This window comes from Humulus lupulus, chromosome 3 (genome assembly GCF_963169125.1).
Source record: "Humulus lupulus chromosome 3, drHumLupu1.1, whole genome shotgun sequence".
NCBI classification, from domain to species: domain Eukaryota; kingdom Viridiplantae; phylum Streptophyta; class Magnoliopsida; order Rosales; family Cannabaceae; genus Humulus; species Humulus lupulus.
In genome coordinates this window covers 135274817-135289476 of record NC_084795.1, presented here as the reverse complement: position 1 = coordinate 135289476, position 14660 = coordinate 135274817, and positions in this window count along the sequence as shown.

Genomic DNA, 14660 nt, shown 5'->3' with positions numbered 1-14660 from the left:
CCTAAATATATTGACAATAATAAATAAATGAGGAGCACTTGTTAATTTAAAACTCATTATAGCAACAGTGTATTCCATCTAGTATTACAATTTATTACTGACAAGTCTAAAAACCAACAATCTTACCAAATAGAGTTGATAGGCTGAGGAAGTGGTAAAGGTCATGAAAAGTTAATACAAAATAATATGTACCTTTAATCTTAATTTATAGGAATGCTGATCTAGACTAAACCCAACTTTGGGTCTTTCTTTTTCTTTTTCTTTTTTTTAAGGGGAACCCAACTTTGGGTCTGCTTTACACTAAACACGTATAGAAAGCATCCACTGAATAGTTTAAACAGAAAGAAAAATAGTAAGAAAAATCTCTTCAGATTCTGAAAACAGTAAGAAAAATAGAAAGCCAAATATTTCAATGCAATATCACTCTTGTAAAGTTTAAACCCATCCACTGTACAGTTAAGCCTTATTCTGATTGGTCATATTCCAACTTTTATTTTTGGTTTTTGAGCTTGCTTGCCATGTTGTTTAGTTTGTTAGTTTATCATACATGCTTGTTTAATATCTATTGACAATTTTTAATTTTGTATTAATCTTTTAAGTATTGATTATATTCTTTAGGTTGGGGATCGAATTGGCAAGGAGCATTGCAAAGGTAATTTGCAAGAGGTACGGAATTTGTTCTTTTAACTCTTATTATTAATATCTTTAAAATGTTAGAGTAGTTTGAATATCTTAAATATTCATCCATAGAGAAGTAGGTTCTGAGATTAAAATTGTGTGCTGCGGTGATAACGGAAGGTTGAAAACTTGTGTGTATTAGAGAAGTAGGTTCTAGAAAATTTGTTTGTGTGCTGCGGTTATATAAGGAAGAAAACTTATTGTGTGTTGTTTGAATTTTTTGACTTGGTATTGATAGATGGTTAGGTAAGCTTTTATATGTATAGATTAGATTTTTCATTATACGTATAGATTAAATTTTTCATTTAGTCATATTGTTTTCATTATTTCCATATGTATAGATTAGATTTAATTGCCACAACCCAAGCTAAAATCTTGTCTTTGATCCAAACCCAATTAGTTAGTGGCTACCATTTTAGAATCTGATTTTTAAATTAAAAACAACATTAGAATCTCTTGAAAGCTTAATGAAACTGAAGTACTAGAAATTAGTAATAGATTTAGACCAAGAAATCTTTAGTGGGACTAAGAATCATGGTACTAGAAAATCAAGTAACTGCTATAACATACAATTAAAAATCTCAGCACTAGAGCAATCAAAACCCTTTGAGCAATAAAGAATGAATTTTAATAGGTAAAAAAAGAAAAAGAGAACTAAAGAAATTAACATGTTCCTTTTACTTAATTATTTTAAGTCATAACGGTACTTAATAACGCTATGGTAACTATATATAGTTTTAAAAACCCAATGTAGTCTAGTACAGACAGATTGATAATTCCATAAGAGTGGACCTTATTCGTTTGATAATATGTTTTCAAGTGGTCCAGAAGAACATAAGATAACAGTCTAGCTTCAATCATTTTGGTTGGATCATTTTCCATTTTTGACCCTTCGATTCTTCTTTCTCAATGATTGAATGCTATTCATACGTACCTACAAATTATGATTACTACAAAATAAAAATAAAAAATATATACAACATTTGAACCTCAAAATTTGATTCAAAATATCTAGTGGATCCATCCAAAACAAATGTATATTCACAGTTCATGTCAACACTAACTATATATCTATAACTAACCATCACACAGTTTCAATTTATTGCAATTGTTATGGTTTAATTTTAGTTTTTTTTAATTTTAAATAATTTAAATTTACTTTTAATTAATTATATTAAGACACATGTATATAATTAGTTAGAGCACATATTTTGTCAAGTATTAAATCATCTCAATAAATTTGAACCCTTTAGTTAGGCCTTCAAATTGGGATTTAACTTCCTTTAATGAGTTTGAAACCTCTGTAAACAGTAGTATCCCTTTTGTATACACCTATAAAAGATTAGAGGATCAACTTAATGAGTGAAGGAACAAAATAGTTCAGTAGTTGATGAAAAATATGTTAAAAGCATCATAACAAACAAACAAAAAAATATTACAAGAAAAAATTTACATTCTCGATTTCATCCCTAAGAACATCATGCTTAAGTGAATGGCTGAGGTTGTGGTGCCACTTAACTACATTGAAAAGAAATGGTGCTTCGAAACAAAAAAAAATATCCCAACTCAACATAATATAAAAACAACATTTAACTTTTATTAATTCTTTGATCATTGAACCACCAAAAAATTCAACCCATAAAAAAAAGGTAAAAAGCGAATTAGCACATAAGCACTTAATCATATCATCTCATGGCTCGACCATTTTACAATTTGTGCTTTTAGTCACTTCAATCTTACAGTTAAGCATGATATATAATTAATGGGGGATGCCAATTTTAGAGTGAAACTGCCAATATGATATGATAACTCAGTTCGAAGTTTTATCTTCTACTATATAACCTAAATCTTTATTTTTTTAAGGTGTCATTTTAAAGAGATAGCTTTAAGGTGGTCTGTAACTTCAACAACAGTAGTCATCACAATTTAAAACTGGTTTCCAAATGCATTTTTCAAATGAAACATTAACAATGAAACACTTGGTTTATTCAAAAGAAAAAAAAAACACTTGGGATGTGTCTCCAGGTCTAGGTGTTGGGTTGCATGCGGTAACCCTAATAGAAACAATAAAACATAATATACATTTATATTAGAAATTGAATATTGTAAAATTTGTCACTGGTAAACATTCAGGCTTGTCAAGTGACAACATCACAGCTTTAAACGTAAGAACTAACATTTCCTAATACATGCAACGTTTCAAAGATTCAATGAATTAATTTAAAAATTCTAAGCATTTTTTGGAGGAAAAAAAATGTAATATGCACTGTTTGATGTTTTTGGAAAAAAAATGAATTAATTTAAAAATTCTAAGATTTATTTGCATTTTTTGGTTGAAAATGGAGTGATTATGTAACAGAATTAACGAACTAAGATGAATACTTCTTCTAAACTCTTAAACACACCCAGTAAAGCTAAACTGGTCACAAACAACCTCAACTATCGAATGAATCCCTCGGCCTAGTGAAAACTGAATTCTGTCTTCTCTTTGATGTAGAAGAGAAGAAAAGAGAAGAGGAAAACAGAGTGTTTCTTGACTTTTCTTTGTCAGTTTTTCTTTTTTTAATTTTCCTCCCAATTTTTAATGACTAAATAAATGAGTTTGGAGAAAACCTCTTCCGTAGAAGATTTCATTATTTTTTTTCTCACTATTTTTTATATTTTTTTCAACACTATTTATATTGCCACATTAGCTTTAATAGTTGATCATAAAACACATAAAATACTTTTCTTAACAAAATATTTCTAAAGAGTAATAAGTGTAATTTGACTCGTAATAATTAGCATCAAAACAGGCAAATTCTACTTGTTCTAAATTTGTTTAACGATTTATTGGTTGACAAAAAAAAATTGTTTTGAAGGTTAAAAACAGAGTAACAAAGTAGGTGTTATTGTACTATTGTATACATATTAGTACTTGTTAGAAAAAAAAATCATATAATTCAAAAAGTGATATATGTTAGAACACTATTTATCATTTTTAATTGTTTACTGGCCCACTTATGGTACTATATTTGAAAGACAAAATGCAACACATGGAGTAACTCATTGTTTCTTTAATGAAAAATCAAGTAAGTATTTTGATGCTGAGACTATATTTTCATGTGGCTGAATTGCAATAATAACTAAGATTCATGTTTAATTTTTTGGTTAGTCTTTACTTTTGTATTTTTTTTTAATTTTGATGTTGAATTCATGTCTTTCTATCTTACTTGTAAATAGAATACATCTACTCAGAGTGAGGAGCAATCAAATGTCAATGTTCAATCAAATTCTCATGTTCATTCCACTCAGGTAATTATGATACTAATTATATGAAAATGATAAAATCTAAAACATATAATATTCAATATAAAATTATTTACTGTTGCTGAATTTGTTATATTGATATATTGTTAGAGTGTCAAGAACCACATATTTGGCTCAAAATGCAAAATATTAGATTGGATTGGATCTGGAGAAATTATTGCAGAAGGTTATTTTATCTCAAGTGACCCAAAGGATGATGCATTTCTGTGGAGGCCTTCAAAAATTATGTCTACTATAGAAGATGCTGTAGGTAGTATAATTGCATGGCCAGCTGATAAAGTTATAATTAGGTAATTAACTTTTTTTATGTACTCTTTTAGTTTACTATAACTTTATGTTGAAGCATTACTTATTTAAATTTTATTGTAGCTAAACAAATGGACTCACAACAAATACAAGTGCACAAAGGATGATGAATTGAAGGATGGAGCAAGTTTCATGCATGGTTTACTTTTGTGTATCTTGTAATGTTTCTATTTTTCATTTTTGAAGTAAAAATTGTTCAAGATTATAAAACTTTATTATGTTATGCTTTCAAACTTAAGTTACAACTAAGATCTCATGAAGTAGACACATTCATGGTTTGAATTAGTTATTGTTTAATGTAATACTTATGGTTTATCAATCTATTGAGAATTACATTTTATGATTAATTTTGAATTTTTTTTTATCGAAATACAATAATGAAAATCTTTTAATTAAAAAAAAAACCATATAAGTAAACTTATCAAAATAAAATTTAAAATTTTATTACTATATGTTATGATTTAAAAACATATTATAAGCGTAAAAAATCGTTATGGTTTATATAATATAACAAACTAAAAATGTTATCAAAATAATCAAATATAACAGTTGAAAAGTGTTATGAAAAAAGTACAAGATTAAACTTCAAATTTATAACCAAAAACTCTATCTAAATGTTATTATTTGAATATTATAGCACCTAAAAATGTGTTATTGGATAGTTTATGATAACACCGAACATAACATTCAAAAACTGTTATAGAAAAGACTGGACTTTTAATAACAGGGGCTATGTTAGCATTTTCAGAAGTGCTATCAATAGTCCCGGTTAGCAGTTTTTAAGTGTTATGAATATTGTTTTTTCTTGTAGTGATTTCCCACTGCTGTAGCGCCAAGGTCTTCACCGCATTCTCTTGATTGGCCCTCAGATTCTCCAATTCATCTTGCAACACACTCAGTGTTGTCCTCATCATTTCAGAATCCATTTCGTCCTCCTCAAAATCCAAGTGTGGCTCATTTTCAACCACATTTGGGGGAGGATGCTGAGTGGATGCAGCTCCAGCAGTCTGCCCAGTTTTCTTGGATGTCTTAGCCATTTGATATTCTTGAAGTCTCGAAATAATTTTCTCAATGAAAGCACCAAAATGTTGACCCTCGATTTGGCCAATGACACGGAGTCAAATAAACGATAAAGAACAAAAGGAAAACAATAAGAGAATCAAATAGAAAGAAAATAACACAAACGATTTATAGTGGTTCGGCCCCAACTAGATGGTAATGACCTACGTCCACTTAGTGTTCTTATTGATATTGAATCCCAATATTGTGATCAATGAACTAGGGCTCACGAGTTTCACAAGTCTTGAGAGGATTACAATCTCGGTGGATAATCACACTGTGCTCTTTTCTCTGAATACCAAGATCCAAAATTCCAAAATCCTTTCCTTGAGCTCTTTGATTCTTATTTATAGACTCAAGGGGGTTACATGGGCCAACAAGCATTAATAACAATTCAGATTTGTGTATCAAGGTAATAAAAGGAAATGTAATAAATGCTAATATTACAAGATTGCATATTCAAAAGGAAATAAACGAAAGTATGCGACCAGATTGGTCGCACCTAATCGTGAGATTTGACGAATCAATAATTGTCTAGTCGATAATCGAACAGTAGTCATTCATTTAGTATTGCCACGTCCCTACCACGTGTGGGTCAATCCTGCCATGTCACCATGAGCCATTTTTTTGGGTAAACAATGACATACCAATTGGAGTCTTGAAAGTTGTGTGATATGCCCACAATGAATCATCAAGCTTTTTCGACCAATCTTTCCTTGATTTATTTTCAATCTTCTCCAAAATAATTTTAATCTCCCAGTTTGACACTTCTGCTTGACCATTGGAAAGTGGATGATAGAACAAGGCCTTTCAATGATGAACTCCATAATGAGCGAATAGAGCTGTGAATGACTTGTTGCAGAAATGACTTCCTCTGTCACTAATAATTGCTCTTGGAGTACCAAATCAGGTACAAATACTTTATTGAAGGAATTTAAGTACCTCCTTACCATCACAAGTAGGAGTTGCTGAAGCTTCCACCCATTTAAAAACATAATCTATTGCCAGCAAAATGTCCTTTTTATTATAAGATGATGGGAAAGGTCCCACAAAATCTCTTCCCCACACATCAAACAACTCAACTTCCAGAATTCCAGTCATTGGTATTTGATCTCTTCGTGATGTGTTATCGGTCCTTTGGCAACAATCACAACTCTTGACAAAGGCACTAGCATCTTTAAATAACGTACGCCAATAAAACCTAACTTGCAAAACTTTTGTTGTTGTCCTTGTTCCTCCAAAGTGACCACCCCAATGTAAAGTATGACAATGAGTAAGAATGAAAATCATCTCCTCTTCCAGGGCACATCTTCTAATGACTTGATCAGCACAATGACGAAAGAGAATGGGCTCATCCCAATGCTTGACTTCCGAATAAAACTTTTTGAGTTGCTGCCTTGACATGTCCGGAGGCACAACTTTAGCTACCAAATAATTGACATAATATGCAAACCAAGGTAGCTTTTCTTCACTTTAAATGGAAAATAACTGTTCATCCGGAAATTTTTCATCAATTTGTTCCTCTTTCTCATTATGCTCTTCTCCTTTTTCCAATCTAGATAAATGATCTACAACTAGATTTTTTGTCCCCTTTTTGTCATGAAATTCCATATCAAACTCTTGCAATAATAGGACTCATCAAATCAAGCGAGGTTTAGCATCCTTCTTGGTCATAAGGTACTTAATAGAGAAATAAACTGTTTAGACAATCACCTTATTACCAATTAAATATGGCCTGAACTTATCGAACGCTAAGACAATTGCAAGAAATTCCTTCTCAGTAGTTGCATAATTCAATTGAGCATCATTCAAAGTTCGACTAGCATAGTAAATCGTTCAGAATACCTGGTCAATTTGTTGTCCCAGAATCGCTCCTACTGCATAATCACTCGCATCGCACATCAATTTATAAGGAAGTTCCCAATTCAGTGATACACACAATCAGAGCAGACACCAATTTCTCCTTCAGCGTGTTAAATTCCCTTACACATTCAACATTAAAGTTAAATGCCACATCATTCATAAGTAAAGTAGATAAGGGTTTCAAAATTTTCGAAAAGTTCTTTATAAACCTCCTATAAAATCCAGCATGGCCCAAAAAACTTCGAACCCCCTTAACAGACACTGGTGGAGGTAAGTTTTCTATTGTAGATATCTTGGTCATGTCTACCTCAATACCATGACGTGAAATTCTATGGCCTAAAACTATTCCTTCTGTCACCATAAAGTGACATTTCTCTTAATTTAATATTAAATTTGACTCCTAACATCTTTTCAAAACCCTCTCCAAATTAGCCAAACATCCATCAAAAGAGGGCCCAAAGATTAAAAAATCATCCATAAAGATCTCTATACCTGGTTCACTGTTTTTTTAAATATATATAATATAATAAATTATAATTCTATAATATATATAAATATTTATATCAATAATTTTTACATATATGACATCTAAACACAATGTTGACATAGATATATATATATATTTACATGGCTACATGACATATTTATAAAATACAATAATATTTAAAAAGAAATTAATAATAGAAATAAGATAAGAATAGAAAAAGTCATAGTGTAGACAGTAATATACATGCATAAACTATTTTTAGTTTATAATGTATCTCACAATGTCCTTTAGTGAATTTGATGAAAAAAATGAGCTCAAATCACTTGATAAAAAATAAATTATCACATAAATTTATAAGATAAAAAAAAAATGATGTATCCCTTTATTATTTTTTAAATAAATATGATTTAATTATTTAAATTATCATAAAATATCTTAAGAATATCATTTTTTTAATTAGTTAACTTATTTATTTATTTTTGTTTAAGTTTATATTTATTTTAGTTTTTGAATTTGAGAATGACAACATAAGATTATATAATATATGTTTAATTTAATATTAAGTTTAAGTTTAATTAACTTTTATTTAAATATTTTTAAATAATTATTATTGTAAAATATCTCAAAAATTTATTGTTTTAATTTGTTTAATTAATTATTTATTTAATTTTATGTAAGTTTAATTCATCTTTAGTTAAATATAAAAATATCCTATTAAATATAAGAATACTCCAAAGTTAACTGAAAAAATAAAAAACTGAAATTTTCTTTATCTAACCACTTATTATATAGAACATATATCATATAGATGAGATATATATCTGGTATATATAATCCAACTCTCTCTTCTGCTGAATCTTACCCTTTTCTTTCCAACAAAATAAGTATAAATATAAATACAAATAGCGCGGTGTTATTTATGTCAAATTAACTTACCACAACATATCTAGAAAAGTCGACTGTTATTTCATTGACTATAGCTAGTAATGTATATAGGAGTTGGATAACACAATTGAAGTAGTCAGTGCTGTTGTTTTTGTCGTTGAAATTCGGTACGTTTCCTCTCAAGAAAATCCTCGAACATGCTTTCAACAGTACTTAAATTCTTGAACTCCTGCTTCGGTGGACTATGTTTTACTGGTGGGACCATCACGTAGGAAACACCATGTCCATCTGAGACACTCAACAATGGTTGTTTCTTGGACATGTGACCCCTTCTATGACCACCACCTCCCAATATTAATACTTCATTCGCTTCATCAAGATCACGATCATGATAAGCATCTTTGGCACAAGAATAACTACTCAAAGAGTTACTGTTCTCGTAATTTTTCTTCTGACCAGGCGTCGTTTGAGTTCCACAGTTCATACGGACAAAAGCAAGAGATGAAAGCTTGATAATGTTTGCCACCAAAACAATGGATTTCTCGCAGATTGATTCCTTCTTATTTCGGACTTTTGGAGATGACGACGATGATGATGATGATTTGCGTGCCATGATCCGAGTGTTTTTGATAGTCTTAATTATTTCCAAGAAAAATACCAACATAAATAAGAATGAAAACACGGGGTTGCTGTAATACATTATGGTGGTTTTGATAAATTATTTATTGGGAGAATTTTAAGAAGCAATTTAGTCAAAATGTTCTCTGGGGTACGGATATTTAATTGGCCAAGGACTTAAAATGCCACTAAGGTGAAAAAAAAAAAGATGCACTGCATCTTTGAGGGAATTGAAGGTTCTCATTAATAACCCTCTTTGTCGTTTCACAACAAGAAAAAAAAGGGCTTTTATTTCGGTTTTTAAGCTGGATTTACTTCGGTTTTTGCTAAAATTCGCAACCGTAGTAGTTCGGAGCGAAGTAAAAAGTAGTTAAAAACCGATGTGAAAAATAGACTTTCTACTTCGGTTATTATAAAAACCGAAGTAAAATCCTTCAGGGCTGCGTTTGGTTTGCTCCACTTTTTACTTTGGTTTTTTCATAAAAACCGAAGTGAAAAACCCTGATATAGTGTGTAAATCAAACATGACCCTTGTCTATTTTCTATTTTAACTTCGTTTTTTTTAAGAAACCGAAGTAATAGCTTTTTTTTTTTATGTATTACTATTCCCAAAAGCGAAGTAAAAACTCTAGGTTTTTACTTCAGTTTTTTTATATTCTATGTGTAAAAAATGAAGTAAAATCCTATATTTCTAGTAGTGTTTATAGATTATATATATATACATATAAATTTATAGGTATATATACACATATTTTGGTTCCCCTTACTGCAGTTTTTCAAGATTCGATCATGACTCATTATAAGGCTGGTGATTATCAACAAGGGGAAAAGGAAGAAATTTTTAAACAAACTTATTAAAATCATCGGAATATCTTTCAAAATCAATTCTATTGAGCGACATTTGTACTCATCATATGTAAAATATACTTAGATGTTCACAGATGGCATGCGTGATGCGTTGCTGCTGCTTTTTTTCCCCTAATTAGCTAGAATTTTTTTTGGTCGTTCCAGAACTCAAATCCAATACCATGCGTTGAAAAAAAGTCTAAAGTGTTAGTCTTATTAAGTATACCAATTAATAGTAATAGACATGAGAATCTAAATATATGTGGTATATTTTAATCTTGCATATCAAAGGGCTGAAGAGTACTATGTACTAGCAGTGGTAATATGTAGAGTAAAAGAGTACAGTTTTGCGTACACAAAAAATTAATTCGTTAATTTGTTTTGCACACACACACACACACATATATATATATATAATATAACCCTGTAAATAACCAAAAAAGTAGTCAAGAGAACAAATTCCATTTGAGTTGAGTTGCTTCACTTGTCTTGTTCTGTTGCAAAGCCATTGCGTAGTTTATACTTTAAGACTACATGTATTGATTAGATGATAGGCCACGGAATAAACAAGATTCTTTGTTTCATTGTTTTTCTTATTTTCTTTGCCTTTTGCTTTCTCCAAGCTACTTATTTCGTTTTTAATAAATTCTTTAATATTCTTTCTATTTTCTACCTGGAGCTCTAGCTATTTAGAATCTCTCAAAGTGTGCATCTCTATTTGTTCCAAATTATTCTTCTTTAGAAAAATATCTAGTTTCCTTCGATGTAACACCTGCATTTCTCTGCTTTTTTTAATATAATATTTTATTATCATATCCAGGTGTGATTTTTCTCTATACTTACAACATGTTTGATAGGAAGGAAAAGCATCACGATGATTGGAAAAAATAAAAGGGAAATAAAAATGTTAAGATAGAAAAGAAAATGTATACCTATCATAGTAGTTTGGTAAGGAGGTACGAAAGAAAGTTAAATTATTTTACAGTTACATTTATATTCTCTTGATTAATATTTTAAAATTAAATTAGTAAATGGTATATTAGTAATTAAGCTTCTTCTTTGTTTTGAGAAAAAAAATTCACACACTTTCTTTCCCAAAATTGGGGAAAAAAAATTTGTGTGGGATCCACTTCTTTTTTTTCCACTTATTTTTGTTTTTCACTATCTTATCTATCCTACTAAATATACCTTTTTTTTTTCTTTCTTTTCACTTTTCTCCCCAAAAATTTATTTTCTCTCTTTTCTCCTTACCAAACATAGGCACCCTGTTGGCGCACGCCACACTAAATATATATATATATATATTATTTTTTAAAATGTTGCACTATAAATATTTTAAATTCTACATATAAAACGACATTGTTCTAGTTTCCATACTTTGCATGCGATTAGTTTATGGACATTAAATAATCGCCTATTGTCTTCTGTTGGATTGAAAAACTTCGATCTCCTTTCTAATCTTCTATCGAACATTTTATTGATTTCATTCAAAACAAATTTAAAAGTGGACTTTTTTAAGTAATTAGTTTTATTCAAAACAAATTTAAAGATACTCTACTTAAACTATATAAAAGAAGAAGTGGGATGTGGGATCCTTCAATGTGAGGAAGTCAGAGGTTGATATTCATTTTTAGTTGAAGATGAATTTTGTGTTCTAACTTTATGAGAAACTTTGTGTTTTCTCCCTTGTGGTGAGATGTTGGTAATCCAACTTTGACATTCTTATTGTCGTTCAAGTTCTTGGATCAAGGTGGTTTCACTGTAATACTCCTTTCGTAAAGTAGTTTGCACTACTTGGAGGGCAAGTAAGAGGAAAGGATGGAATTCATTAATAAGGAACCTTTGGTTGTTGAGGAAACACATAACAATAGTAATGGAGATAATAATGAAGGGACGGTAAATGAGGTATCTAGAGAACAGATAGACATCCTAAGGCATAAGTTTGTTAAGCAACTGTCCCTCGAGTCAGAGGGGGATTTCGAAACCAACGAGGATGTTGTTAAAACAGAAATCCTTGCCAAGATTTTTGGCCGTAGGCATACATCAAAAAAATTGGTCAAGAAAATCCTTACTCATACATGGACGTTAAAGGGTAAGTGGCGCATGAAGTCAATGCAGGAGGACATTTGGGGCATCTTTTTTTACTACGAGGAAGACAGAGATCAAGTGCTCAGGAGGAGACCAGGGATTATTAATGGGTCGTTCTTGAACCTCAGGGATTGGCCTGCAAATGGGGCGTGGCGAGAAGCAAACATGGAGTTGGCTCGTTTTTGGTTGTAGGTGCATGGGCTGCCGACACCATACCTTACGTGGGAAATGTACCAACCATTGGGGCAAAGGTCGGTGTAGCACCTTGAATAGTCAAGATCGTTACACTGTGTGCTAAAAATAGTGCTTAATTTGTTAAGCGAGTCATTTGGACTTAAAAGTGTGATTAAGGTTAAACGATAGTTTAGTATTAAAATTTTTGGTCAAAAAGTTGAAATTTTCATTAAAAGGTTTGAATAATTACAAGGGATCCCAAAAGTTTCTAACTAAAGTACACGTTTATCAAAATTACAGACTTAACCTACCTAAACAGAAATTTTTTGAACTAATGACTCTTACTCCTCAAAATATCTCGATCGTGGCGGCCGAGCAGGCTGAGTATGTACACGACGCCTCTATAGCTCTCCTACTCATGGCTGGTCCAGCTTTTATTTGCCCTTACCTTCACCATGAAGCACCCATGAGCCAAGGCCTAGCAGGAAAACACCAAGTAGATCATACCGATAATCAGATAAACATTTAACATGTATTGCATACGCTATAACCACGACTGGCTCACATAGATTTTCAAAACCATATAATTTCCAAAAAATATACAACTCATACTGAGTAGATGGATGCCACATCATTACAATGACCTCGCCACTATGGCGGATATCGCATCCGCGCTATGGCCTCGCCACTACGACATACATTACACATATAATATCGTTAATAGCCTCCTAACCGAGCAATCCGTACAAAAAAGTATATCATCGTAAATTCAAAGACAATAGACATTCAACTATAAATGATTTCATGACACGGTCATTCCCGTGCCCTATAATTGGGGTGCATGCCCTACACTTGGTGCAAGACACGATTTTCTTACATCAAGTCCTCTAGGATAGGTTAAGGCGACGACGAGCACGATCCTTTCCTTCCCAAGCCTTGCGGTACCTTTAGTCACAACATAGTAATGGATATCCATCAAGAACTAAGCCAATTAAAAGCTTCAAGATTGAGTCCTAGCCTCCAGGGTTTGAGTTCCGTACTCAAGAACCACTTTTTGGCTAACTTTTCTAATTAGAGTCGCGACCCTCCTTGAAGGGCCACGTCACGCCTCTAGTCAAAGAGCCTCGAACCAGCAGGACACGCGTTGTGGTGCTGCCTACCTGGCATTGCGTCGCCAAGGCAGTTCAGAGGAGCCCCCAACGCCTCCGAGTTCATCCGGGCCGCGACGCTCCAAGAACTGCGATGCGGTGCAACCCTGCGAACCCAAAAATTCTGCGATTCTAGAATTGCAAACCGACCCAAAATCTATCCAAACTCACTCTCAACTCAATTTTGATTATCAGAACAACATCAGCATCATAGAAACATAAAATAAAACCATCAAAACCCTCTAAACACATACCCAAACTTGAAAATCAAACAATTCCAAAAAATACAAAAAGAAAAACTAAAAGAGTTTCTAGACTAGAATTTTACCTCTTGAAAAATGAATCCACAGTTGAATCCCCTAGCTTAACAACGCTTAATCCTTAAGAACAAGCTTCAAATTCACCAAAGGTTGGCACTAGGCTCGATATTCTAGAGAGAATTCCCCCAACACCTTCAAGTGAGCAAAGTAGAGTGAGAGAGAGAGCAAGAGGGAGAAAACACAAGTGAGAGAGTGTTGCCTCAAACTTTGGATAATTTTGAGTTAACCCTAGGTAAAAGACCATAATGCCCCTACCTTAAAAATATTTCCCTTTAGGCCCCCAAGGGTAAAAAGGTCATTTGACACCACTTTCCCAGTAAACCTCAAATTTCACTTAAGGTTCCCAATTAATCCCACTAATCTTCCCAACACCAATATTTTCCCTAACTTATAACTCATACTCCAATACACTTGGTAATTCACCAAATTACGAAAATAGGCCCACCCCAAGTTGGGTATAAATCCTCGGTATGACTTTTTCCGCCATATTGCTCACCAGGATCGCCTCGTGCCACACATCTCAAATATATCCACATAATAATATGGTCTCACTCACAAAACACACATAATTACAGATATACCCTCGTGGGTCAAAATTATGAAAATGCCCTTTTATACAGAAACGGGCTAATAGACACATTTAATACACTTAAACATGCATAAATAGTCATATCACAATATAACTCATAAAATTCAAGTATATAATCACCATTAAATGATATTTACATATAAGCATCCAATTATACCATCCTGACACAATAATCAAGACACTAAGCCTTATTAACAAATTTGGGACGTTACAGTCGGGGGAGTACATCGACTGCGATCGAGCGGACAAAAGAGAAATGATCAGGAGAGGATTCCTTAATATTGAGGCTA